Source organism: Pan paniscus, chromosome 15 (assembly GCF_029289425.2).
Source record: "Pan paniscus chromosome 15, NHGRI_mPanPan1-v2.0_pri, whole genome shotgun sequence".
Lineage (NCBI taxonomy): Eukaryota > Metazoa > Chordata > Mammalia > Primates > Hominidae > Pan > Pan paniscus.
The window spans coordinates 56,648,361-56,673,677 of NC_073264.2; the positions used below are offsets into that span (position 1 = coordinate 56,648,361).

At 40.2% G+C, this 25,317-nt stretch overlaps 2 pseudogenes; both read left to right on the top strand.

The window, feature by feature from the left end:
* Positions 1 to 6,346: 6,346 nt before the first annotated feature.
* Positions 6,347 to 16,485, top strand: LOC100986421 (large ribosomal subunit protein eL8-like; annotated as a pseudogene).
* A 2,395-nt stretch (positions 16,486 to 18,880) lies between these two features.
* Positions 18,881 to 20,889, top strand: LOC100985764 (abl interactor 1-like; annotated as a pseudogene).
* The last annotated feature ends 4,428 nt before the right edge of the window (positions 20,890 to 25,317 follow it).

Below are 25,317 nucleotides of genomic sequence, written 5' to 3' on the forward strand. Positions count from 1 at the left end.
ATGTCTTAAATATTAAATGGGACTTATCCTAAAAAATTCATTATTTCTCTGAAATTCAGTTTTAACTAGGTATATCATATTTTTATTTACTAAATCTGGCAACCCTACACTGAACACATTAGATTCTGACAAATAAAATAGCTACCTGCAATATATAATAAAACATTTTTAAAGTGGGAAAAATAAGTAAGAAATGAGGACTTCTATTCTGACAGCATGGTTGATTAGATAGCCTGAACAACACTCATATGAGAACAACCACAAATACTGGATAAAATATGAAACATTTTTCAATGCATTGCTGAGCTGGCAAGACTGTAAGGAATTTCTGAAGTCAAAAACAAAGGGAAAGTGAGAATCAGAGAGGCAAGTAGAGCAGTTTTCATCTCAAGGGTAACTGTGGAATCCTGGTGACAATAAGCTTCAGATTTGACAACCACACAGACATGAGACAGGAGATGAAACCCAGGGCCCAATAAAAGTGGGGAGTCTAATGGGAGTGCTTGCAAAAATGTTGGGCAAAAAAAAAAACCAAACCTATATTTTTAGGTTAAGGGCGAACTAGACATACCTGCCTCACAAAAGGGGACAATAAAAAACCTTGTCTGTCTCCAGTATGAAAGGAGAATCAATCTTGGGGCCCCCAAATCGCTAAGCTAAAGGGAAAAGTCAAGCTGGGAACTGCTTAGGGCCAACCTGCCTCCCATTCTATTGAAAGTCACCCCTGTGCTCACTGACATAAATGCATATTTGATTGCCTCCTTTGGAGAGGTGAATCAGAAACTCAAAAGAATGCAACTATTTGTCCCTTATTTACCTATGACCTGGAAGCCCCCTCCCAGCTTCGAGTCTTCCTGCCTTTGCTTTGAGTTGTCCCGCCTTTCTAGACCAATCCAATGTTCATCTTGCATATGTTGATTGATGTCTCATATCTCCCCAAAATGCATAAAACCAAACTGTGCTCTGACCTCCTTGGGCACATGTCTGAGGCTGTGTCACGGGCATGTGTCCTCAACCTTGGCAAAATAAACTTTCTAAATTAACTGAGACCTGTCTCAGATTTTTGGGGTTCACACCAGCTTGATGCTAGATGGAAGGGGAAAAAAAATTTCTCCCTGAGAATTCACATCCACAAGCCAATCTTCATGTGATTTTTCAGGCTAAATTATTTTTATTTATTTATTTTTTTTGAGATGGAGTCTCGCTCTGTCGCCCAGGCTGGAGTGCAGTGGCATGATCTTGGCTCACTGCAACCTCTGCCTCCCAGGTTCAAGCCATTTTCCTGCCTTAGCCTCCCGAGTAGCTGGGATTACAGGCATGTGCCACCACACCTGGCTAATTTTTTATGTTTTTGGTAGAGATGGGGTTTCACCATGTTGGCCAGGCTGGTCTCGAACTCCTGACCTCAAGTGATCTGCCCAACTCGGCCTCTGAAAGTGCTGGGATTACAGACATGAGCCACTGCGCCTGGCCTTTTCAGCCTAAATTAATACCACCTACATGTCCTGAAAACCTCAAGTCAATTTTTTAAAGTGATCCTGGCTACTAAGTGAATGAAGTACCTGGAAGAAGCAAATATAAATATTCTTTCAAGAAACCTACTTTTAACCCAAATCTGAAAGAATTTCCACTGAAGAGATTCCAAGTAATATAAATGTATTGTAAAACAAACAAAATTACAACAAAACAAAACAAAACACAGGAAGCAAAGCACCATGATCAAGAGCCAGCAGAAACAACAGACTATAGCACCAAATCTGTAAATATTTCACATATTGGGATTATCAGATATGGATCCTATTCTATCCTGCTCTATTCTATTACATTCTTACTTAAAACATTTAAAGAAATTAAAACTTCTAGAAATAAAAAAATGAAATTAAAAATTCAACTTCATACTGCAAAAGAGAAATTGGAAGCTGGAGCTGAAAAAATTAAGCAGGGGGCAGCAATTAAAGACAGGAATACGGAAAATACGAAAGAGATGGTAAGAAACGTAAAGTGAAAAGATCTAACATATGCCTAATGGGAGTTCCAAAAGGAAAGAAGAGAGGAAATAAAGCTGAGCCAATATTTGAAAAGTTAATGGCTGAGAATTTTCCAGAAGTGATGAAAAACACCAATCCTCAAATTCAAGTTTTCTGATATATCCCAAGTAGCATCAATAAAAAGAAATCCACATCATGGGGTGTGACTTTCCACCAGTGAAATTGTGGAGCAACAATAAGAGAGGAGATATGAAAAGCACCCAGAACGAAGGACAGATTACTTATAAGGGACGACTGATGGCTAAATTCTCAGCAGAAAAAATAACTGTCGATCTAAAATTGCATATCTTGTGAAATGATTTTTCAAGAATGAAGGAAAAAATACATTTTCATATAAACAAAAACTATATGAGCTTACCACCAAGAGTCCTGTACCAAAGGGAATTCTAAAGGATATCATCGACACAAATGAAATATAGCTCCAGATCAGAGGTCTGAGACATAAGAAGGAATCATAAGGAAAGAAACAGAAATGTATGTGGGTCAATTTTCTGGCATGTTATTTGTGGAGCTAAAAAAGAACTAATTTGTAAGCTATCTAAGGCATTTGTATTGTTTTGATGGGTTTTTATTTAAAACAGCTATATCTATATCTATATGTATCTATATATATATCTTTTCCTTATTCCTTTGGAGTAAGGAAATGGAGGCAGAAACAGAGGGAACTCAGTTCAAAAAAAGGCAAGAAAGGAGAAAACAGAAAAAGTGTGACAGATAAGAAGTGACAGTGGTGGGAACTGGATGGTATCCAGGCTTGAAGGTGCTGAGATTTGGCTGCCTGGGGCCAGCGGGGAGGGGAAGCTGAGCTTCAGCATGGTCCTGGAAACTAGGAGTAGTTCCCTACTGGGACACCACTCCTGCCTCAGGGGCTGGCTTGGCAAGAGTATAGTGACCCAGGGTGCAATGCCCAAACAGCCAGCATGCTCAAGCATGTTTGGGTATCATTAGTCCCAGAAAACCCAGTGCAGAGTGGCATCTGCTTCAGGAGAGCTGTTGCTGTTAGGCAGTCCTGCGCTGGGGGTGGGAGTGGGGGATGCAGAGAGCTTGAGAAGGGAAGCTAGCTGCAGTTGTTTCAGGGTTCAGAGAGGGCCACTGCGCTGCAGGGAGACAGCAGTGTGACAGGGCAGGGTACCTGGGCAGGAGCTAAGGGGAGAATCCAGTCTGGTTGATGGTGCAGAATGTTTGAGGAGCCTTGCAAGACCCAGTCTGGGGGTTTGGTCCCTGGTTTCCAGGTACTGAGGAAGATTGAGACAGAGGAGGAAGGCTAAAAGAATGTTATCTTTCTATTGTCATCTCCCCTTTCCAATTACTCTCCCTCTAGGTCAGAAGCATTTCTATGTGCTTTTTCTACTGGTAAATCTACATTAAGAGACCTTCAGTTTTCAGAAATTGCCCCTGTCTTTTCATTACAATTCTAGGTATGAATTTTTACCTCAGTAAGGTTGTAAGTAGGCAACAAAACCATATCAGCCGTAAAGCTTTTTTTTTTTGAAGACAGAGTCTTGCTCTGTCACCCAGGCTGGGGTGCAGTGGTACAATTTTGGCTCACTGCAATCTCCGCCTCCCAGATTCAAACGATTCTCCTGCCTCAGCCTCCTGAGTAGCTGGGATTACAGGTGCATGCCGCTTGGCTAATTTTTTTGTATTTTAGTAGAGACAGGATTTCACTGTGTTGCCCAGGCTGGTCTCGAACTGCTGAGCTCAGGCAATCTGCCCGCCTCGGCCTCCCAAAGTGCTGGGATTACAGGTGTGAGCCACCGCGCTGGGCCTTTTTGTTTGTTTTTAAGTATATCTTTTCTGTAGGCAACAACCAAGTGGCAAAGTAAGTACTTTTAACACTATTTACTAATAGGCTTGCAGAAATCATTATCAACCTAAAGAAATACAACTACTGTAAGAAAGCTTTGCTGGTAAAAGGGAAACAAAAATAGTGTCACTAGAAGTTGCATTTTTCTGTGGAAATGTGATACCATCTATAAGAAAATATTAAATCCTTAAAAAAACAAAAACAAAAAAACAAAAAAACCTAGCAGTTCAGCCCAGGCATGGTGGCTCACGCCTGTTCTCCCAGCACTTGGGGAGGCCAAGGCAGGTGGATCACCTGGAGTCAGGAGTTTGAGACCAGTCTGGTCAACATGGCAAAACCCTGTCTCTACTAAAAAGACAAAAATTAGCTGGGTGTGGTTGCGCACGCCTGTAATCCCAGCTACTCAGGAGGCTGAGGCAGGAGAACAGCTTGAACCCAGGAGGCAGAGGTTGCAGTGAGCCGTGATCGCATCACTGTACTCCAGCCCAGGCGACAGAGTGAGACTCCATCTCAAAAACAAATAAATAAATAAATAAATAATAATAAACAAGCAGTTCTGAGAGCCCCAAGAACCATTCATTTATTCACTCAACATTTACTATGTGCCTTTTCTATGCCAGAGACTGTGCTGTTGATAAAGTGAATGAAACATGGTTCTAGACTTTGAAAGACTTACTACTAGTAGAGGGAGAGAAATATGTTAAAAAAATAGCTAACAACAACAAAAAATCGTAATTCTAATAAAATGCTTTCATGAATGGACAAGAGCTAACATTTATTGTCAAGCACTATATAAAGTGCTCTATATCAACAATCAAATTCAATAATCAAAGTATTGATAATCAAATTCAACCCATATGACAAGCATATGTGGTGAGTGCTATTATTTTCTTCATTTTATTGATGAAGAAACTGAGCTCAGAGAGGTTTAAAGATGTGCCTGAGTTAGCAAGTAGTAGAGTTGGATTCAAACCAGTGATCTCTAGCAGTTGAGGAAAAGTCCGTGAGAACATGACTCTCAAAAAACAATTAGTGCTTGAGTCCAGGAGTTGGAGACCAGTCTGGGCAACATAGGAGACGCTGTCTCTACAAATAATTTTAAAAATTAGCCAGGTGTCATGGCCCACACTTGTGGTCCCAGCTACTTAGGAGGCTGAGGTGGGAGGATCACCTGAGTCTGGGAGGTCAAGGCTGCAATGAGCTGTTATTGCGCCATTGCACTCCAGCCTGGACAACAGAGCAAGACCCCACCCTGTAAATTAGGTATTTCCTGGTATGAAGGCTGGAGGAGATGAGTGAGGGTAGGGCAGTCCTGGAAAGAGAGAAGATGGCGCAAGGGTTTGGGAGACAGGACCCCTGGGGTCTGTTAGGGATGCAGGGAGCAACTGGTGGAGCACTGGGTGACGGGTGGGGTGGAGAGGGGAGAGAAGGCTGCAGAAGCAGCAGGGCCCAGAGCACAGGCCCCTTGTGTCCTATTGAGGAATGGCAGGTTTGTTTCATGAAAGGCACTTAAGCAGGAGAGTGACAGGATCAGATGGGCATTTCAGCAAAATTGTTCTGGCGGCAGTGCGGATTAGAGAAAAGGAGGCAGGAAACTATTTGTCTCTGTCTCGGGAGACCAGGAAAGTAATCCCGTTCCTGAGAATTTAGCCTGGAGAAACTCTCAAACATCTGTTCAAAAACAGCAATGCTCCACTGTTTGTATTAGCAAAAAACCCTAAATGTTCTTCCACAGAGAATAAATAAATAGATTGTAGTATAGAGCCATAATAGAATACCATATGGTAGTTAACATGAATGAATTAGGGCAACATGTGGCAAAAAGAAGAAAAAACAAAATTGAGTGAAGGAAGCAGGCTGCAGAGAATATATACAGTATGACGTTATTTTAGTAAAGTTTAAAAACCTACAAAGCGCACTTTGAATTGTTTATGAACATATAAATGTCTACAGAAAATATTAACATACGTGAGATTGATAATAGCAAATTCATGAGAATGCCCTGGGAAAGGGGGACTCAGGGACTAGGGGACGAGCTAGTCAAGGTGGGTTTCAATACCTATATTTTTATATAATACATATTAATACATATGTAGTAAGTAAGTAGTGGAGCTGGATTCAAACCAGTGACCTCTGGCAGTTGAAATATACATTAAATACATAAATTTATATATATTTCTTTAAATAAATTGGCAAACATGACATGATAATGTTGAGATGTTGATAAAACTAGTAGAACACAATTGTTTATTATTCTCTGAACTCAATTGTATATTTGAAACAGATTATGTCATTTTTAAAAAGTGAAGCTTGGACCCAAAAGCAAAAGAACAAAGAGGAAGAAAGAAAAGAAAGCAAGCACTCTGGAAGCAGTGCAGCCCAAGACAGGGAGCTGGGAGATAGACCCCGCGATGTCCTCCAAGAAGTGGCGTGAACTGGTGCAGTGGCAGCAGGAAACGGAGGCCGTGGGAAGCAGGTGGACTGTTGGGTCATGGGAAGTGGGGGAGGCAGTGGAATCCAAATGACTCCCAGCATTTTGGCTGGTGTGGCTGAGTGGGTGGACAAGCCAATCACCAAGAAAGGGAATGTAGGAGAAGTAACAGGTTTGGCTGGGGTGTGATGCACAAAGATCAGTTTCAGACTTGTTCAGTTTGACATTCTTCCAGGAAGAAACATCCAATATGCAATATGATTTTTAGGCTGGGGGTTCAAGGTCTGGGACAGAAATAGAAATTTGGTCATCATCAGCATTTGGGGGAAATCATGATCATTATGAGATTATAAGTCTTAATTTAACAAAAATGCACATATATACTATGCATAACAATTAAAATGTTTTGTTTTGCTTGTTTTTGTTTTTTAAAGAGACAGGGTCTCACTCTGTTGTCCAGGCTGGAGTGCAGTGGTGCTGTCATAGCTTGCTGCAGCTTTGGACTCCTGGGCTCAAGTGGTCCTCTCACCTCAGCCTCCTGAGTGGCTGGGACTACAGGCATGAACTACCATGCCTGTCTAATTTTTAAATTTTTTGTAGAGATGGAGTCTTGCTATGTTGTCCAGGCTGGTCTTGAACTTCTGGCCTCAAGTGACTTTCCTGCCTTGGCCTCCCAAAGTGCTGGAATTATGGGGGTGAGCCACAGCACCTGGCTAAAATATGTTTTAATGGAAGATGAGCTCAGGTACGAGAAGTATCATATGTAAGTAAAATACTAATTCTGACTTTTACTCATTGTATTGGAAATTCTAAAAGTAGTAACCTGCCCCATTACCTATGATGTGGAGTATTGTGTGGTCTGAAGGAACTTAATAATGATCCACCAGCAAAAAGACATTGCCAAATCACCAATGGGAAACCAAACTGATGTTGGCAACCCAGCTAATGCTCAGAATCACCAGGGTAATCTACAAAAGTGATGCAGAATTCAGACTGACTGAACCAGAATCCTGGGGGCGGGGCCTAAGAACCAGATTTTTGAAAAGCTCCATAATCAGGCTGGTCATTGGTTGGGTGTAGGAGATGCAGTAACAGTTCCTGGAGAGCAGTCGCCATCTGCCTTGGTGGGGTCTGTCTGCCTTGGTGGGGTCTGTCTGCCTCTGTGTGATGCTCCACTGGGACCTTGGAAAAATCATTTCAACTCTTTGTTTTTTGGTTTATTCATCCATAAATGGGGGTAAAAATAGTATCTACTCTTGGGTTAGCTGTAAGGATTAAATGAATTAATTTATGTCAACTACTTATAATAGGGTCTGGCATAATAGTATAAACATGCCATAAAAGATAGTTACTAGTTTTTATTAACATATATGCCACAAGTGTACTGGTACACCATTTCTGCTACTATTTTTGTTAATAAAAATATCCTAATAATATTTTTTAAAAGAATAATAGTCTATACTTGAGTCCTTTATGCTAAGATTGTCACTTCTCCTATCTTCCAAGCCTCCTGAGGTTTTTGCCTTACTTGTTCTATTTCTTTGGCACAGGACATTTATCCTGGAGCTATTGGAAACATGGAGGCATATTTTATGCACCAACTACCCTGAGAGAGTTTTGGCATTCAATAGTAGGTGGATTCTGATTCAAATGGTTTATTACTCTCCAGGTGCCTCAGCAGACCTGATGATATTCAGAGTTTCTGGCAGCTTCAGAGGCAGTATTTCATTGGTTAAGAAAATTGCTTCTAAGCAAATCTGGTTTGTTGGACTTCAGGCCCATGCATGCCCTAAAGACCTAATTATATGGACTTAAACTGAGTTAGAAATATTATATTCCAACCAGATTTTTGAAGGGAAGATTCCCGAATTATTTTGGTAAACATAGGGTATTAATCCAAAAAGGTGCATAAAGATGAAAAAGAACACATGTACATTATAGACATACTCTTAACCAATCTTACTAATCACCTCATGCTAACCATGCACCTTGGGTATATTTTGTGAATACCATGATGACTCATCTTGACAGAATTCCTTCCTTTGAGCTGGAGATGCAAGGTTAAAAAAAAAAGAATTTTCCTTTACGTTGAAAGTTACTCAGCAGTTTTAACTTCATGAGAAGCTAATAATTATAAGATTTTTACCTATTAAGCAGTTAATTCTAAACAATTACTAAAGCACATTTGGAGAGCTAAGACAAAACAAAGCCAAGTGAGAGAGGGAATGAAATGATGCAACATTAAAATTTCAACACAGAATAAAAATGCTCAACCTTACCAGTCATTAGGGAAATGCAAATTAAAACCACAGGGAAATACCACTACATACTTAGCAGAATGGCTACAATCAGAAAAACTGACAATCAACTGTTGACAAGGATGTGGAGGAACTGGACCTCTCAAATACTGCTGGTGAAATTGCAAAATGGTACAGCCACTTTGGAATCAGTTTGACAGTTTCTTATAAAGTTGAACTATGCTACTATTTGTCCCAGCAGTCTCACTCTCAGGTATTTACCCAAGAGAGATGAAAACTTAAAACAAACACCTTTATGTAAATACTTATAGCAGCTTTATTCATAATTATCCCAACCTGGAAACAACCCAAATGTCCTTCAGTGGGTGAATGAATAAATAATCTCTGGTATATCCATGTGGAAGGCTGAATAATGACCCTTCAGATAATATCATGTCCTGATACCTGGAACCTGTGAATGTTACCTTATATGGTAAAGAAAAAGAAAAAAAGACTGCAAATGTGATTAAGTTAAGGATCCTGGCATGGGGAGATTTCATGTATCCTTATAAATGAAAGTTAAGGGGAGATTTGACTCTAGACAGACAGAAGAGGAGGCACTATGACCAGAGAGGCAAAGATTGGAGTGATGTGGCCATAAGCCAAGGAATGCTGGCAGCCACCAGTAGCTGGCAAGTAACAGATTAGCCCCTAAAATTTCTAGAGGCCCTGCCAACACCTTGATTTTAGTCCAGTAATACTGATTTTGGACTTCTGGCCTCCAGAACTGTGAGAGAATAAATTTCTGTTGCTTTAAGCTATCAATGTGGTAATTTCTTATAGCAGCCATAAGAAACTAATGCCCCACACAATAGAATACTATTCAGTGATAAAAAACGAACCAACTATTGATATATACAACAACATGAATGAATCTCTGATGTATTATGCTTAGTGAAAGAAAGACTCAAAAGGCTGTATCTTTCATATATCACTGTATGATTTCATTTCTATAACATCCTTGGAAAGGCAAAACTACAGGAATCAAGAACAGATCCATGGTTGCTGGAGTTAAGGTTGATTATGAAGGAGCAGCCTCAAGAAGATTTTTGGGATGACAGAACTGTTTTTGTTTTGTTTTGTTTTTTTAAGACAGAGTCTCACTGTGTCACCTAGGCTGGAGTGTAGTGGCACAATCTCGGCTCACTGTAACCTCTACCTCCTGGATTCAAGTGATTCTCCTGCCTCAGCCTCCCAAGTAGCCGGGATTACAGGTACCCGCCACCACGCCTGGATATTTTTTGTATTTTTAGTAGAGACAGGGTTTCTCCATGTTGGCCAGGCTGGTCTCAAACTTCTGACCTCAGGTGATCCGCCTGCCTTGGCCTCCCAAGGTGCTGGGATTACAGGTGCGAGCCACCACGCTCGGCCAACAGAACTGTTTTGAATGTTGATTGTGATGGTGGTTTATACACTCTATTTACTTGTCAAAACTAAAAAAACTGTATAGCAAAGAGAGTAAATATTACTGTATGTATACTTTAAAATAAAATTTAAAAAACAGCTCAAGCTTTAGCAGCCAGGAAAAATGTTGAAGTGTTAAACTTCAAAGATCATGTAACACAGGTTCCTGCCCTAAGAAGCACTGGTTTTCAACTCAGACCTCAATCAGAAAATTTCTCTTTCTATCAAAGCAGAAGTTAACCCTTTCTTTGGTGGCTGACAGTATATGCAACACAAAAGAGTGGAACTGAGAGCATCTTTCTATAGACCACTGGAGAGAGAACACAGAGTTCATATGAGAGAGAGGAGAAAGCTCCTGGGCCATGAGAAGAGAGAGAAGCCTCATTTCCAGGGCACTTGGTAACAGGAGTCTGCATTTGTAGGGTGTATTAAAAGGAATAAACTTCTTTAAGAACTATTCTTGGCCGGGCGCAGTGGCTTACGCCTGTAATCCCAGCACTTTGGGAGGCCGAGGCAGGCGGATCATGAGGTCAGGAGATTGAGACCATCCTGGTTCACGTGGTGAAACCCCATCTCTACTAAAAAAAAAATACAAAAAATTAGCCGGGTGTGGTGGCAGGTGCCTGTAGTCCCAGCTACTTGGGAGGCTGAGGCAGGAGAATGGCGTGAACCCGGGAGGTGGAGCTTGCAGTGAGCCGAGATCACGCCACTGCACTCCAGCCTGGGCGACAGAGCAAGACTCTGTCTCAAAAAAAAAAAAAAAAAAAAAGAACTGTTCTTAAGGTGAATTTTATTTATTTATTTATTTATTTTTGAGATAGAGTCTTGCTCTGTCGCCAGGCTGGAGTGCAGTGGTGCAATCTTGGCTCACTGCAACCTCCGTTCCTGGGTTCAAGCAATTCTCCTGCCTCAGGCACCTGAGTAGCTGGGACTACAGGCACGTGCCACCATGCCCAGCTAATTTTTGTATTTTTAGTAGAGATGGGGTTTCACCATGTTGGCCAGGATGGTCTCAATCTCTTGACCTCATGATCTGCCCTCCCATAGTGCTGGGATTACAGATGTGAGCCATTGCGCCCAGCAAGGTGAATTTTAAACAACCAAAGACTGAGAATTTCTGCTAAAGGTCAAGGATGCAAGAAAGTGACATCCTACTGCATGCAGATCTGAGTGAGACAAGAGATGAGAGGCATAGCAGAGTTTGGACAGTACAAAATGTAAAGTGGACCAGAGTAGAGCCTATTCTCAGTCATATCAACCTCACTAAAGGTTTTCACTCAGAAGGGAATGAGTGTTTCTGACAGAATCCTTGCAACATTGGTCATCTATAGTATTCATTATGCTTGACTGTAGTGTTAGCATTCCATGTACTAGTTCTGTTATTGTCAACAGTTCTTTTGTTGCTTTCACAAAATTCAATGTTGAAGTAACCCTTTTAGGCACTGCTGCCATGCAGGCTTGTTAATGAGAAGCAAGTTGAGTGCTGGAGGATGATTACCAAAAATGATCGTTTGAGTTTTGAAATACTGTAAATACCATCTCTGAAACTTGTGTGGTCCAAAAACTTAAGCAGTACAAAATGCAGTCTTGTTATTTTGTGGTTAATAAAACTATTCAGGGTGCAACATTACAACAAGGTAGAGTTGTTCATTGATTGCCCTGGATAATTTTAAGAGTTTGACTCTGCTATCCAGTCTATCCTGGTCCCTGCTGGAGTTTGATATCATATGGCAGCAGTTTATTGACATAAATATTTCTGGGGACAATTCTGGGTCCTGTGGCTGGCTGAGTCTTCTGGGACAGCAAAAATGATTCCAGGAATCTCTGGGTTAGTTGGCTCTCATCTCGATGGCTTAATCCAGAGACTGGGCCAAGAATATACTGTGGACTCAGGGACTCACTTCAAACTCTGCACTTCTTGAGATTGGAATTGTATGCATTTTCCCTCCCTGGCCTAGGCCTCATTTTCATATTCCTCTGCTGAAGATAATAATTTTCGCTGACCCTTGTTTGAGAATCAGGGTTGGGCAGATAATGGAAGCCAACTGACAATTGCCTTATATTTGAATTAATATAATTTCAGGTATGTCATCACTGTGCGTTTTGTTCGTTTGTTTGTTTTTATAGTAATTGGGATTAATTCATTATCTTTGACAAGTTGAAATCAGGCCAATTATCTGTTAGGCCAGTCGAAGTTTGAGAAGAAAAAACATGGTGTCATCTTAAAATGTAGTGATACTGAGCCTGCTTGTCCTCAGATCTATTCCTCACTCTTCTCCTGCTCTGCAGGCCTGTTTCTCAGCCCCTTGTACCAACTGAAATCTAGCTGAGTTTGACTAATGGGAGGCTGTTATAGCCAGAATAATGGTTCCTCAAAGATGTCCACACATTGCCTGGCAAAAGGGACTTTGTAGATGTGATTAAGGTTATGAGATGGAAAGATTATTGTGAATTAGCCATGTGGACTCACTCTAATCATATGAGCCCTTAAAACAGGAGAGAGTTCTCCGGCTGGCAGCAGGAGAGATAAGGCAGAGGGGAAGTCCGGGAAATTGGAAGCATGAGAAAGACTTGATCTGCCATTGCTGGCTCTGAAGATGAAGGGAGGCATGAACCAAGGAATGTGGGGGCAGCCTCTAGAGGTTGAAAGTCACTCCTATTTGACACCAAAGAAAGGAAACTGGGACCACAGTCTTACATTATCATGGAGCTGAATTTGCCAACAACCTGAAAGGGCTTGGAAGCAGATTCATACCTAGAGCCTTCAGAAAGGAATGCAGCCCTGCCAACATCTTGATTTTGACCTTGTGAGACTCTAAATAGGGGACCCAGGTGAGCCACACTGTACTGGGACTTCTGCTGTACATTTGTGACCCCTTGGGGTTGTAGTAATATTAGTTTTTCATATAGTCCCTCCAACCCAAGGGTCCTAAGAGCTTCCTGCTGTTGCTCTGCCCATCTGAGGTAACATCCATTCTCAGGTAGTCTTCTCAGGTAGTCTCAGATGCTGAGATCCAGTCTCAGCATCTTTTATCTCCTGTGTTATCAAGTCAGTGTAGTAAATTCCCTCTGCTTTAACTATTCTGAGTGGTTTCGATTTCCTAATTTGACCCTGTGTGACAATTATAGGATAATAGATATCTTGAAGTTTTTGGTGGTGTTGGAAGGGGGATGCAATAATTCATTCATTCAATAAACATTTATTGACAGTCTATACTATATATCAGCAGTGAACAGGGAAGACAATCCTTGACTTCAATGAACTTTGCTCTTTAGTCAGGTAGGCAGAACTCTAATCAGGAATTGAAATAAAGCATTAGTATTGTGATAAGCGAAGAACAGAGGCCTATGAGAACATAGAGCAGGGAGTTCTTAAACTGATCTACGATCTAGGGAAGGACTCAATAAAGAGGAAATATTTAATGAGACTTGAAGATTGAGTAGGCTTATCCAGATCTTCCAAAAGTATAATTAATAAGGTGGGAAAGTGGGGTTGGTAGAGATTAAAACAACCCTGTTTTCTCCTGCTAGAACTTTAAATTGTTTTATTAAAAACAGTTTCTCTCAGTCCTGACTCTGTTGATAATATCAAGGTATTGGTTTTGAATAAACACTATGAGTCAGCAGGGTTACAGTAAACTCATAAGCTTAGTCAATGTCTGATTCTTGTCTGTGCAGAAGGAATGAATCAATAATGTGAAGGAAAGGTTAATATCATTTTCAAATATTATAAAGTTCTGTTGGATTGCCTAACCCAGCAGCCATTCTCAATTCCTTTCTTGCCTGCCCATCACATTTCCATTCAGAGGCTTCTTTTCCCAGCCTCTTGTAGCTGGGAGCATCCCTGAAACATAGGTCTGGTCAACCAGACTGAAGCAGGATTTGTTGAGGATTTTCTGTCTTCCTAGTGAAAAGGACAGACGGGGCTTATGCTGCTTTTCCTCTCTTCGTACCTTGAATTGAGATATAATGTCTGAAATCACAACAGCCATTTTGTGGTCATGAGGCAACAAATGCAAATTTAAAAGCCATTATGATAAAGCATCGTCTATAGTAGAAGAGTATTTCCCAAATCCTGTTTGCTCCTTATATAGAATCTAGCCTTAGAAGCCTTTGACTTGAGCTTTACTGAGGAAGAAACTGCATATGTCAAGCAGGAAAAACAAAAGCAAAAACGAGCCTTTTTCTTTACTATATAAGTAATATATGTCGATTTTAGATAAATTACATATGATGCGTGAATTTTTAAAAAACCTAGATAGGACTTCTTGTTTCCCACCTGGCATGTAAGAAGCATAGAAGTTACCACATTGGCCTTACAATAAGTAAAAAGCTGAACAAACTGAAAAATTGAGAACTCTTCTTAGATCTGTCAGAGAGTGAGATCACAGGGCAAACTGCTGCCTCAAAGACTGGAGAGACAGACAGGCAGAAGCAGAATCACAACTTACTGGAGCAGAAACCTCTGCGGAACCAGTGACAGGATAACTGAACTGTAATTGATGAATTAATAGAGGCTCAGTGTGGGCAGCTCTCAGAGTTAAAAATTCCAGGGAGACCCAGTCAAGGTGGGGATGGGGGCACACTTTTGTGAGTTTTACTTCTGGGAACTCTACCAGGTCCTCACAATAAATATCGGATAATGTTATTGGATAATAAAGGAATAGGAACAATATTTGAAGCAATAATGACTGAGAATTTCCCCCAAATTAATGTCAGACACCAAACCACAGATCCAGGAAGCTCAAAATCAAGCAAGATAAATGCCAAAAACATTGCAACTAGACATACCATATTAGATCATAAATATTGTGCTTCTGGCAGGGGGAGGGGAAAAAGGAGCCATTTTGAAATACACCAGAGCGTTTTATTCTTCCTAACAAGGCCCGCCTCAGGAGAAACTATTTTACCAGAGCCCTACTTGCTGGGGCTTTATCACGGCCTAACCTACCTGGGGGAAGTGAAAGACCCAACTCCAGCCTCCTCTAGCTATCTTGTCTCACCTAAGAGGAAAAACACCTGAAAAGCACTTGTGAAGTTCACAGTGCAGGGGCACAGGCTCAACAAAAGACTGAGACCAGGCTGGGTGCAGTGGCTCACAACTCTAATCCTAGCACTTTGGGAGGCTGAGGCGGGCGGATCACCAGAGGTCAGGAGTTTGAGACCAGCCTGGCCAACGTGGTGAAACCCCGTCTCTACTAAAAATACAAAAATTAGACAGGCATGGTGGTGCATGCCTACAATCCCAGCCACTTGGGAGGCTGAGGCAGGAGAATTGCTTGAACCAGGGAGGCAGAGGTTGCAGTGAGCTGAGATTGCGCCACTGTACTCCAGCCTGGGTGACAGAGCAAGACTCTGTCTCAAAAAAAAGAAAGAAAAAAAGAAAGAAAGAAAGACAACAACAATAAAAACTGAGACCTAATTGTAGGACTATAGAACACTTCCTCCCCCTCCGCCCAGACACCTTACCACTGCATTACTAAAATCCTATTTACTTTACTTTTTTTTTTTAAAACTCAGTACACCATGTTCACCTTTAACAAAAGCTTAAAAGGCATACTAAAAGGCAAAAAATGCTGTTCGAAGAGACTGAATGAGCATCAGAACCAGACTCAGATATGACAGGAATGTTGGAATTATCTGACTGGGAATTTAAAAAACTATAATTGCTCTCTCCTCCTGCCACCCAAGATGCTGAAAAGAAGGCCAAGGGCAAAAAGGTGGCTCTGGCCTCCGCTGTCGTAAAGAAGCAGCAGGCCAAGAAAGTGGTGAATCCCTGTTTGAGAAAAAGCCTAAGAATTTTGGCATTGGACAGGACATCCGGCCTGAAAGCGAGCTCACTCGTTTTGTGAAATGGCCCCGCTATATGAGGGCAGAGAGCCATTCTCTATAAGCGGCTGAAAGTGCCTCTTGCGATTAACCAGTTTACCCAGGCCCTGGAAGGCCAAACAGTTACTCAGCTGTTTAAGCTGGCCCAGAGACAAAGCAAGAGAAGCAGCAGAGGCTGTTGGCCCTGGCTGAGAAGAAAGCTCCGGGCAAAGGGGGCATCCCCACTAAGAGACCACCTGTCCTTCGAGCAGGAGTTAACACCGTCACCACCTTGGTGGAGAACAAGAAGGCTCAGCCCGTGGTGACTGCACAGGATGTCGAGCCCATCAAGCTGGTTGTCTTCCTGCCTGCCCTGTGCCATAAAATGGAGGTCCCTTACTGCGTTATCAAAAGGAAGGCAAGGCTGGGATGTCTAGTCCACAGGAAGACCTGCACCAATGCTGCTTTCACACAGGTTAACTCGGAAAACAAAGGGGCTTTGGCTAAGCTGGTGGAAGCTATCAGGACCAATTACAATGACAGATCTGATGAGATCTGCCGTCACTGGGGAGGCAAGGCCCTGGGTCCCAAGTCTGTGGCTCACATTGCTCATATGGAAAAGGCAAAGGCTAAAGAACTTGCCACCAAAGTGAGTTAAATGTACACTGTTGAGTTTTCTGTATATAAAAATAATTAAAATAATACAAATTCTTCCAAAAAAACTATAATTGATAAGCTAAGGGTTTTAATGATAAAAGTAGACAACATGGAATAGACAAATAACATAAACAGAGAGATGGATATTCTAAAAAAATGCTAGAGATATGAAAAGACTGTCACAGAAATGAAGAATGCCTTTGATGGGCTCATTAGAGATTGGATATGGCTAAGGAAAGAATCTCTGAGCTAGAGGATATGGCAATAGGAACTTGTAAAACTGAAAAGCAGAGAGAAAAAAGGCTGAAAAATCAGAACACAATATTCAAAACTGTGGGACAACTACAAAAAGTATAGCATATACATAAATGGGAATATCAGAAGGATAAGAAAGGAACAGAAGCAATATTTGAAGCAATAAAGACTGAGAATTTCCCCAAATTAATGTCAGACACCAAAGCACAGATCCAGGAAGCTCAGAGAACATCAAGCAGCATAAATGCCAAAAAAAAAAAATTACAACTAGATATATTATATTCAAATTTCAGATGAAGACAAAGAAAAATTTGAAAAGAGCCAGAGAAACAATAATCTCCCTTTTGAGGAACAAAGATAAGGATTACATATGACCTCTCCACAGTAACCATGCAAACAAGAAGAGAATGGAGTAAAATACTTAAAAGTACTAAGAGGAAAAAAAAAATCCACCAACCGGCTGGGCATGGTGGCTCATGCCTATAATCCCAGCACTTTGGGAGGCTGAGGCCGGTGGATCACCTGAGGTCAGGAGTTCGAGACCAGCCTGGCCAACATGGTGAAACCCTGTCTCTACTAAAAATAAAAAACTTAGCTGGGCATGGTGGTGCATGCCTGTAATCCCAGCTACTAGGGAGGCTGAGGCAGGAGAATCACTTGAACCTGGGAGGCAGAGGTTGCAGAGTGAGAGATCATGCCACTGCTCTCCAGCCTGGCCCACAGAGCAAGACTTTGTCTCAAAAAAAAAGAAAGAAAGAAAAGAAAAGAAACCAACTTACATAATGATAAAAGGGTCAGGATTCCAAGAAGACATAAAAATCCTTAATATGTATGCACCTAACAATAGGACATCAAAATACATAAAGTGAAAACTGATAGAATTGCAAGGAGAAATAGATGAACCCACTATTATAGTTGGAGATTTTAACACCCCTGTATCAGAAATGGACAAATACAGCAGACAGAAAATCAGTAAGTACATAGTTGAACTTAACAGCACCATCCATCAACTGGATGTAGTTGGTATCTGTAGATTACTTCATCCAATAACAGGAGAAGATAGATTCTTCTCAAGATTCCATGGAACATTCACCAAGGCAGACCCATTTAATTTTTAACAAATTAAAAAGAATAAAAATCATACAATATCTCCTCTCAGACCACAATGAAATTAAACTTATAAATCAATAACAGAAAGATATCTGGAAAATCCCCAAATACTTGGAGATTAAACACTTCGAAATAACACATAAGTCAAAAAAGAAATCTCAAGAAAAATTAAAAAATATTTGGAACTAAATGAAAGGAAAATACAACTTATCAAAATTTGTGGGATGCAGTGAAAGCAGTGCTTAGAAGGAAACTTATAGCATTAAATAAATATATTAGAAAAGAAGAAAAATCTATAGTCAATCATCTAAGCTTCCACCTAAGTAAACTAGAAATGGAAGAGCAAATTAAATTCGAAGTAAACAGAAGAAAAGAAATAATAAACATTTGAGCAGCAATCAATGAAATTGAAAACAGGAAGTCAATAGAGAAAGTCAATAAAATCAGTTTTTACAAAAAAGCTAGTTTTTTTGTAAAGGTCAACAAAAGTAATAAGCCTCTAGCCAAGCTAAGAAAAATAGAGAGAGAACAAAAATGACTAATATCAGAAATGAAAAAGAGTACATGACTGCAGATCCCATAGATATTATTAATACATGGATGATAAAGGAATATTATGAACAGTTCTATATCCAGAAATTTGATAACCTAGATAAAAATGGACCAATTTCTTGAAAGACACTATCTGCCAAAACTCACGCAAGAAGAAATAGATGATCTGAATAGACTTGTGTCTACTACATAAATTGAATCAATAGTTAATAACCTTCCAAAACAGAAAGCCCAGATGGGTTCACTGGTAACTTTGCCAAACATTTAAGGAAGAAATTACATTAATTATTTACAGTCTCTTCTTGAAATAGAAGCAGAAGTAGTACTTCTTTACTCATTCTGTGAGGCCATAATTATCTTACTACCAAAATCAGACAAAGGCATTACAAGAAAACTACAGATATATCTCTCATGAACATAGATACAAAAATCCTCAACAAAATATTAACAAATTGACAATACCAGGTGGCAAGATGGTTTGGATCCAGGCTATGAGGTGCTGGGAGTCTCAGTAGAACTTTCTGCCTCTGTTTCTTTAATGCAAGAGGAACCGATACAGAAGGGTGGAAAATGGCAGAGCTGCAGATGTTACTAGAGGAGATCCTGTCTCACAAGAGGGCACTGATAGAGAGTTACCAGAACCTGACCCAGGTGGCGAACTACTGTGAAGACAAGAGAAAAGCTTTAGAAGAGACCAAAGCCTACAAAACCGGACCTCCAGTTAGTGTCACTTATCAAAAAACTACAGTGTCTAACAATGTACTCCAGCTGGTGAACATCCAAGCCTTTCAACTTTGAAGAATGGAGTCTTTCATCAATCATATCTCACAGACCATGGATATTAATAAAGAGAAAGTAGCTCGAAGAGATATTGGTATTTGGACAACAAATAAGATTACATCAAGAATTCACAAAATAATAGCGCCTGCAAATATGGAGTGTCTTATAAGGTATGTTTGGATACCTATTGCCTACACAGTTCTGAATGATGTGAACCATGGTGCCAAGCATGTAAATAACCAGCCTGCAAGAATTGGCACACTGCCAGCCAGGCGCGGTGGCTCACGCCTGTAATCCCAGCACTTTGGGAGGCCAAGGTGGGTGGATCACCTGAGGTCAGGAGTTCACGACCAGCCTAGCCAACGTGGTGAAACCCTGTCTCTACTAAAAACACAAAAAATTAGCCAGGTGTGGTGGCGGGTGCCTGTAATCCCAGCTACTCGGGAGGCTGAGGCAGGAGAACTGCTTGAACCCGGGAGGCGAAGGTTACAGTGAGCTGAGATCGTGCTACTGCACTCCAGCGTGGGTGACAGAGCAAAACACTGTCTCAAAAAAAAAAAAAAAAAAAAAAAAAAAAAAGAATTGGCACACTGCCAAGAACAAGAGCAAATCCTTCTTTCCAAAACCACCAAGTTCTCCCGTATGAGGCCAGGGATTCCTGGGACAGAATACTCCTTATAAAACCCTGGAACCCATTAAACCCCCAACTGTTCCTAATGACTATATGATGCATCCTGCTAGGTTTGGAAGTCATCATAGTCCAGGCAGGTCAGCTTCATTAAATCAGAAACCAAGGCAGACAATGAAAGTAGTGGAGGAAGGGAAGTCAAGAAAACAGAGGAAGCAGTAGTGTTAGTATTCACATAGCTGTACCTATACCTTCACCCCCTATTATTGGATAGTTTAACTCCTCCACCACCGACACCACCAGATAATGTTCTCATGTTTGATGACTTTCCACCTCCACCACCACCCACTCCAGTGGATTATGAAGACGAGGAGGCTGCAATAGTTCAGTATAATGTTTCATATGCAGATAAGGATACTGCAAGGCCCCCAAAGAATTATATTGAGAACATCATTGCAGTGTATGATTATACAAAAGACAAGGATGATGAGCTGTCATTTATGGAGGGTGCAGTCATTTATGTTATAAAGAATGTTGATGGCTTATATGAAGGAGTCTTCAATCAGGTGACTGGTCTGTTCCCTGGGAGCTGTTCCCTGTTGAATCAATCATTCACTATGCTGATTAATTTTTTTTTTTTGCTTTTAAAGTAGATTCTTGTTATTATTCAGTCATACTGTGGGACTGTTGTGGTTAACAGAATCATCTTAGTATGTTTTAAAATGTGCTCATATTTTCAGGACATGCTATTTTATTGATATAATTGAATGTCTACCCATAAGCATAAATCTTTGAAGCAGTTTGTGTATTGCTAAACAGCAATTTATACAAGAGGCTGTCCATAACTGATGATGCTTATGTACTTACTTACACATTTCTAACTTTATGACCAGCCTAAATGTTCTGGGGAAGTAGGGTGTAATATTTAACAAATCATGGTTCAGATTGTACATGTTTAGGGCCGCTTGGTTACTAATGAATGCTGTGTCAGACTACTTAAATGCTAAAGTCAGAAAACTTAAATGCTAGTGCTCATCATACTTTCTGTTTAGATTCTCTTTATTTTAAAAAATGCTGTTTGTTTAAAGCATGCATAAAAATATATGTTTTGGAATATACTTAAAAGTTCCAAGATGCTTCCAGTTTGTGTAATATTTCCCTGGAGGACTCATACTTAGGTATCTTAAAATGAGTTGAATCTCCAAGGTCTTCATGAAACAAAAGAAGCAAATGGAGGGTTATCTGTAGTGCTGTAATTTGTACCTAAGTTTTTTAAGGAGTGGGATTTACATTATAATTTTTTTCCACTCATAAATATATAACTGAACCAAAGGTTTTTGTTTTTCTTTCACTGATTTGCTTTAAAAAAATAAACGATAGTGACTTATTGTAGAAGTACAGTTCTATTTTCTCAATATATTAACTTGGAAAAAATTGTAGCCTTATCTCAATTTGTCCCAACAACAATGTGATGAATTTTTATAGATTCAAAATCTGAGATGATTATTTAGAAGTTAATCTACTGAATTCCATTTTTAAATAACCATTTTTTTTTTTTTTTTGAGATGGCGTCTCGCTCTGTTGCCAGGCTGGAGTGCAGTGGCACAATCTTGGCTCACTGCAACCTCTGCCTCCTGGATTCAAGCGTTTGTCCTGCCCCAGCCTCCTGAGTAGCTGGGACTACAGGTGTGCACCACCATGCCCAGCTAATTTTTGTATTTTTAGTAGAGACACGGTTTCACCATGTTGGCCAGGATGGTCTCGATCTCCTGACCTCGTGATCCTCCCACCTCGGCCTCCCAAAATGCTGGGATTACAGGTGTGAGCCACCATGCCTGGCCTTAAGTAAACTTTTAAAGCTAAGAGAATTTGCCAAAGTGTGCACATTCATTTTGTAGGTAAAATTCTTGAAGATCGTCACATCATTCCTTCAGTTTTACAGTGGACTATGGTATACCAATTCAACAAAAGGTAATTATAAGGGTCTTTTACATATTGTAAAACTGGATGCAATTGATTTGTGAATAGGCACTATTTATTCCATTTCCTGACACTAACAACATTAAGGTTTTAAAATAAAATAGTTGGGAAAGAAGGTAGATCAGGTATTATTCTGTGAACAGAGATATACCTAACCAACAGATTGTATTGTCCTTCGACATAATTGAAATGTAACACATGTACTTTGTGTGTCTTCTCTTAATTTAAGGCAGGGCTAAAGGAGTGTTTTCTCTTGTTATCGTGTATGTAATTCTATATTGCTTAGGATATTAAAGTAGAACACTCAAGTGTGAGTTTTGGTGTATTGAGGATTTGTTTGGATTTCAAATTATGGTTGTATACTGGATGTTACAGACTTATAACAGCATAATGAACGGTAAGACTAGTGCAAAACATTTATTTTTGAAAATTAAAGGCCATTATTGCTGCCAAGTCAATGTGATTGTTTTAACTTTAAACAAAGTGTCATTAGTGATCAGTTAGCTGTCTTCTGCTTTTCATTTTTCAAGTGGATTGTTCTCTTAATTTATAGACAAACTTTTTGTCTAAATTTTACATAGTCTTTTATAATAAACCATTCTCCTGTATGAAATTTGGGATAGTGTTAAAATACAACTAATGTGGACTTAAATGCAGACTTCACAATTTTCTAATCTTCACCCTGTGGTGAAATAAGACAAACCATTTGAATTTTAACATTAATTATTTATTTGTGTAATGGCTTTACATGTGAATATTAGTAGTGTAAACATACCACATATAACCACCAAGATATCTTAATTAGAATTTATAGGACTAGAATGATAGGACTAGATTCATATGGCTTAATTACATTTTTAACAATTTCTGAAAAAACTTTGCCAAGAAAATATTACTCATTAAAAAATTAGCAAATTGAGTCTAACAATGTTCAAGTGGGATTTATCTCAGGTATGCAAGGTTGGTTCAACACTTGAAAATCAATTAATGTAACTCATCACAACAGATAAAAGGGGAAAAATCATAAGATCATATCAATAGATGCAAAAAAAAGTGACAAAATCTATCATCAATTCATGATAAAAGCTCTTAGCAAATGAGGAATAAGGGGGAACATCTACAACTTGATAAAGAACAGCTATAAGCCAGGTGTGGTGGCGTGTGCTTGTAGTCCCACCCACTCGGGATCAGTTGAGCCTGGGAGGTGGAGGTTGCTGTGAGCAGAGATCATACCACTGCTCTCTAATGTGGGTGACAGAGTGAAACCCTTGTCTCAAACACACACACACACACACACACACACACACACACACCACAGCTACAAAAACTTATAGCTAACAACATACTTATGGTGAGAAACTTATTGTCAAAGGATAGACAAATAGATCATGGGCAAGAATAGAAAGCCCAGAAATAGACCCACATAAATATAGTCAAAAGGAGCAAAGGCAAGACAATGGAGCTGTTAGGATTCTTAGTTTAATATCCTAAATTAAATATCCTGTAATACAATATAAAGACAGTCTTTATAACAAATGATGCTGGAGCAACTGGACACCTACATGGATAAAAATTAATCTAGACCGAGATTTTATATCCTTTACAAAAATTAACTCAAGATGGATAATTTACTTTAAAGTGCAAAACTACAGAACTCCTAGAAGATAACATAGGAGAAAATTTAGATGACCTTTGGTATGACACTGACTTTTTAGATTCAACCAAAGACATGACCCATTAAAGAAGTAATTGATAAGGTGAATTTCATTAAAATTAAAAACTCTTTCAAGAGATAATGTCAAGAGAATAAGAAGCCCAGGAGAAAATATTTGCAAAAGACACATCCGATTAAAAAAACCCCACTATTGTCCAAAATATACAAAGAACTCTTAAAACTCAACAATAAGCAAATGAACAACCCAATTAAAAAATGGGCAGAAGCCCTATACAGATACCTGTCCAAAGGAGATGTACAGATGGCAAGTAAACATATGAAAAGATGTTCAATATCATGTTATCAGGAAAATGCAAATGAAAATGACACTGAGTCCAGGCACAGTGGCTCATGTCTGCAATCCTAGCAATTTAGGAGGCCAGAGCAGGTGGATTGCTTGAGCCCAGAAGTTTGAGACCAGCCTGGGAAACATGGTGAAACCCTGTCTCTACAAAAAATACAAAAATTAGCCAGGTGTGGTGACATGTGCCTGTAGTCCCAGCTACTAGGGAGGCTGAGGTGGGAGGATTGCTTGAGCCTGGGAGGTCGAGGCTGCAGTGAGCTGTGATTGTGCCACTGCACTCCAGCCTGGGTGACAGAGTAAGATGTTGTCTCAAAAAATAAAAGAAAATGACAATGAGACACCACCATATTCCTATTAGAATGGCCAACATCCAAAACACTGACACCAAGTGCTGGTGAGGATGTGGAGAACAGGAACTCTGATTCATTGCTGGCGGGAATGCAAAATGGTGCAGCCACTTTGGAAGGCAGTTTGGTACTTTTTTTTTTTGAGACGGAGTCTTGCTCTCTTGCCCAGGCTGGAGTGCAGTGGTGCGATCTCGGCTCACTGCAAGCTCCACCTCCCGGGTTCATGCCATTCTCCTGCCTCAGCCTCCCGAGTAGCTAGGACTACAGGCGCCCGCCACCAGGCCTGGCTAATTTTTTTGCATATTTAGTAGAGACGGGGTTTCACCGTGTTAGCCAGGATGGTCTCCATCTTCTGACCTCGTGATCCGCCCACCTCGGCCTCCCAAAGTGCTGGGATTACAGGCATGAGCCACCACGCCCGGCTAACTTTTTGTGGTTTTAGTAGAGACGGGGTTTCACCGTGTTATCCCGGATGCTCTTGAGCCCGACCTCGTGGTCCGCCCGCCTCGGCCTCCCAAAGTGCTGGGATTACAGGCGTGAGCCACTGCGCCTGGCCTGGTACTTTTTTATAAAACCAAACATACTCTTACCATATGATCCAGCAATCATACTCATTGATGTTTACCCAAATAAATTGAAAACTCAGGTCCACACAAAAACCTGCACATGGATGTTTACAGCAGCTTTATTCATAATTGCCAAAATTTGAAAGCAACTGAGATGTCCTCCAGTAGGTGAATGGATAAACTGTGGTACATCCAGACAATGGAATATTACTCAATGCTTTAAAAAAAAAAAAGAACCATGAAAAGACACGAAGGAAATGCATAAATGCATATTACTGAGTGAAAGAAGCCAGTATGAAAAGGCTACATGCTGTATGATTCCGACTATATGACATTTTGGAAGAACATAAAAACTATGAGACAAAACTACAGAGACAGTGAAAAAGATCAGTGGTTTTCAGGGGCTACGGGGAGGGAGGGATGAACAGGCAAAGCACAGAGGATTTTTAGGGCAGTGAAACTATTCTGTATGATACTACAATGGTGAGCTCATGTCATTAAAAATTTGTCAAAACTCAAAGAATGAACAAACCAAGAGTGAACCCTGATGTAAACTATGGACTTTAGTGATAATGATGTATCAATGTAGGTTCATTAATTTTAACAAGTATACTACTCTGGTATGGGAT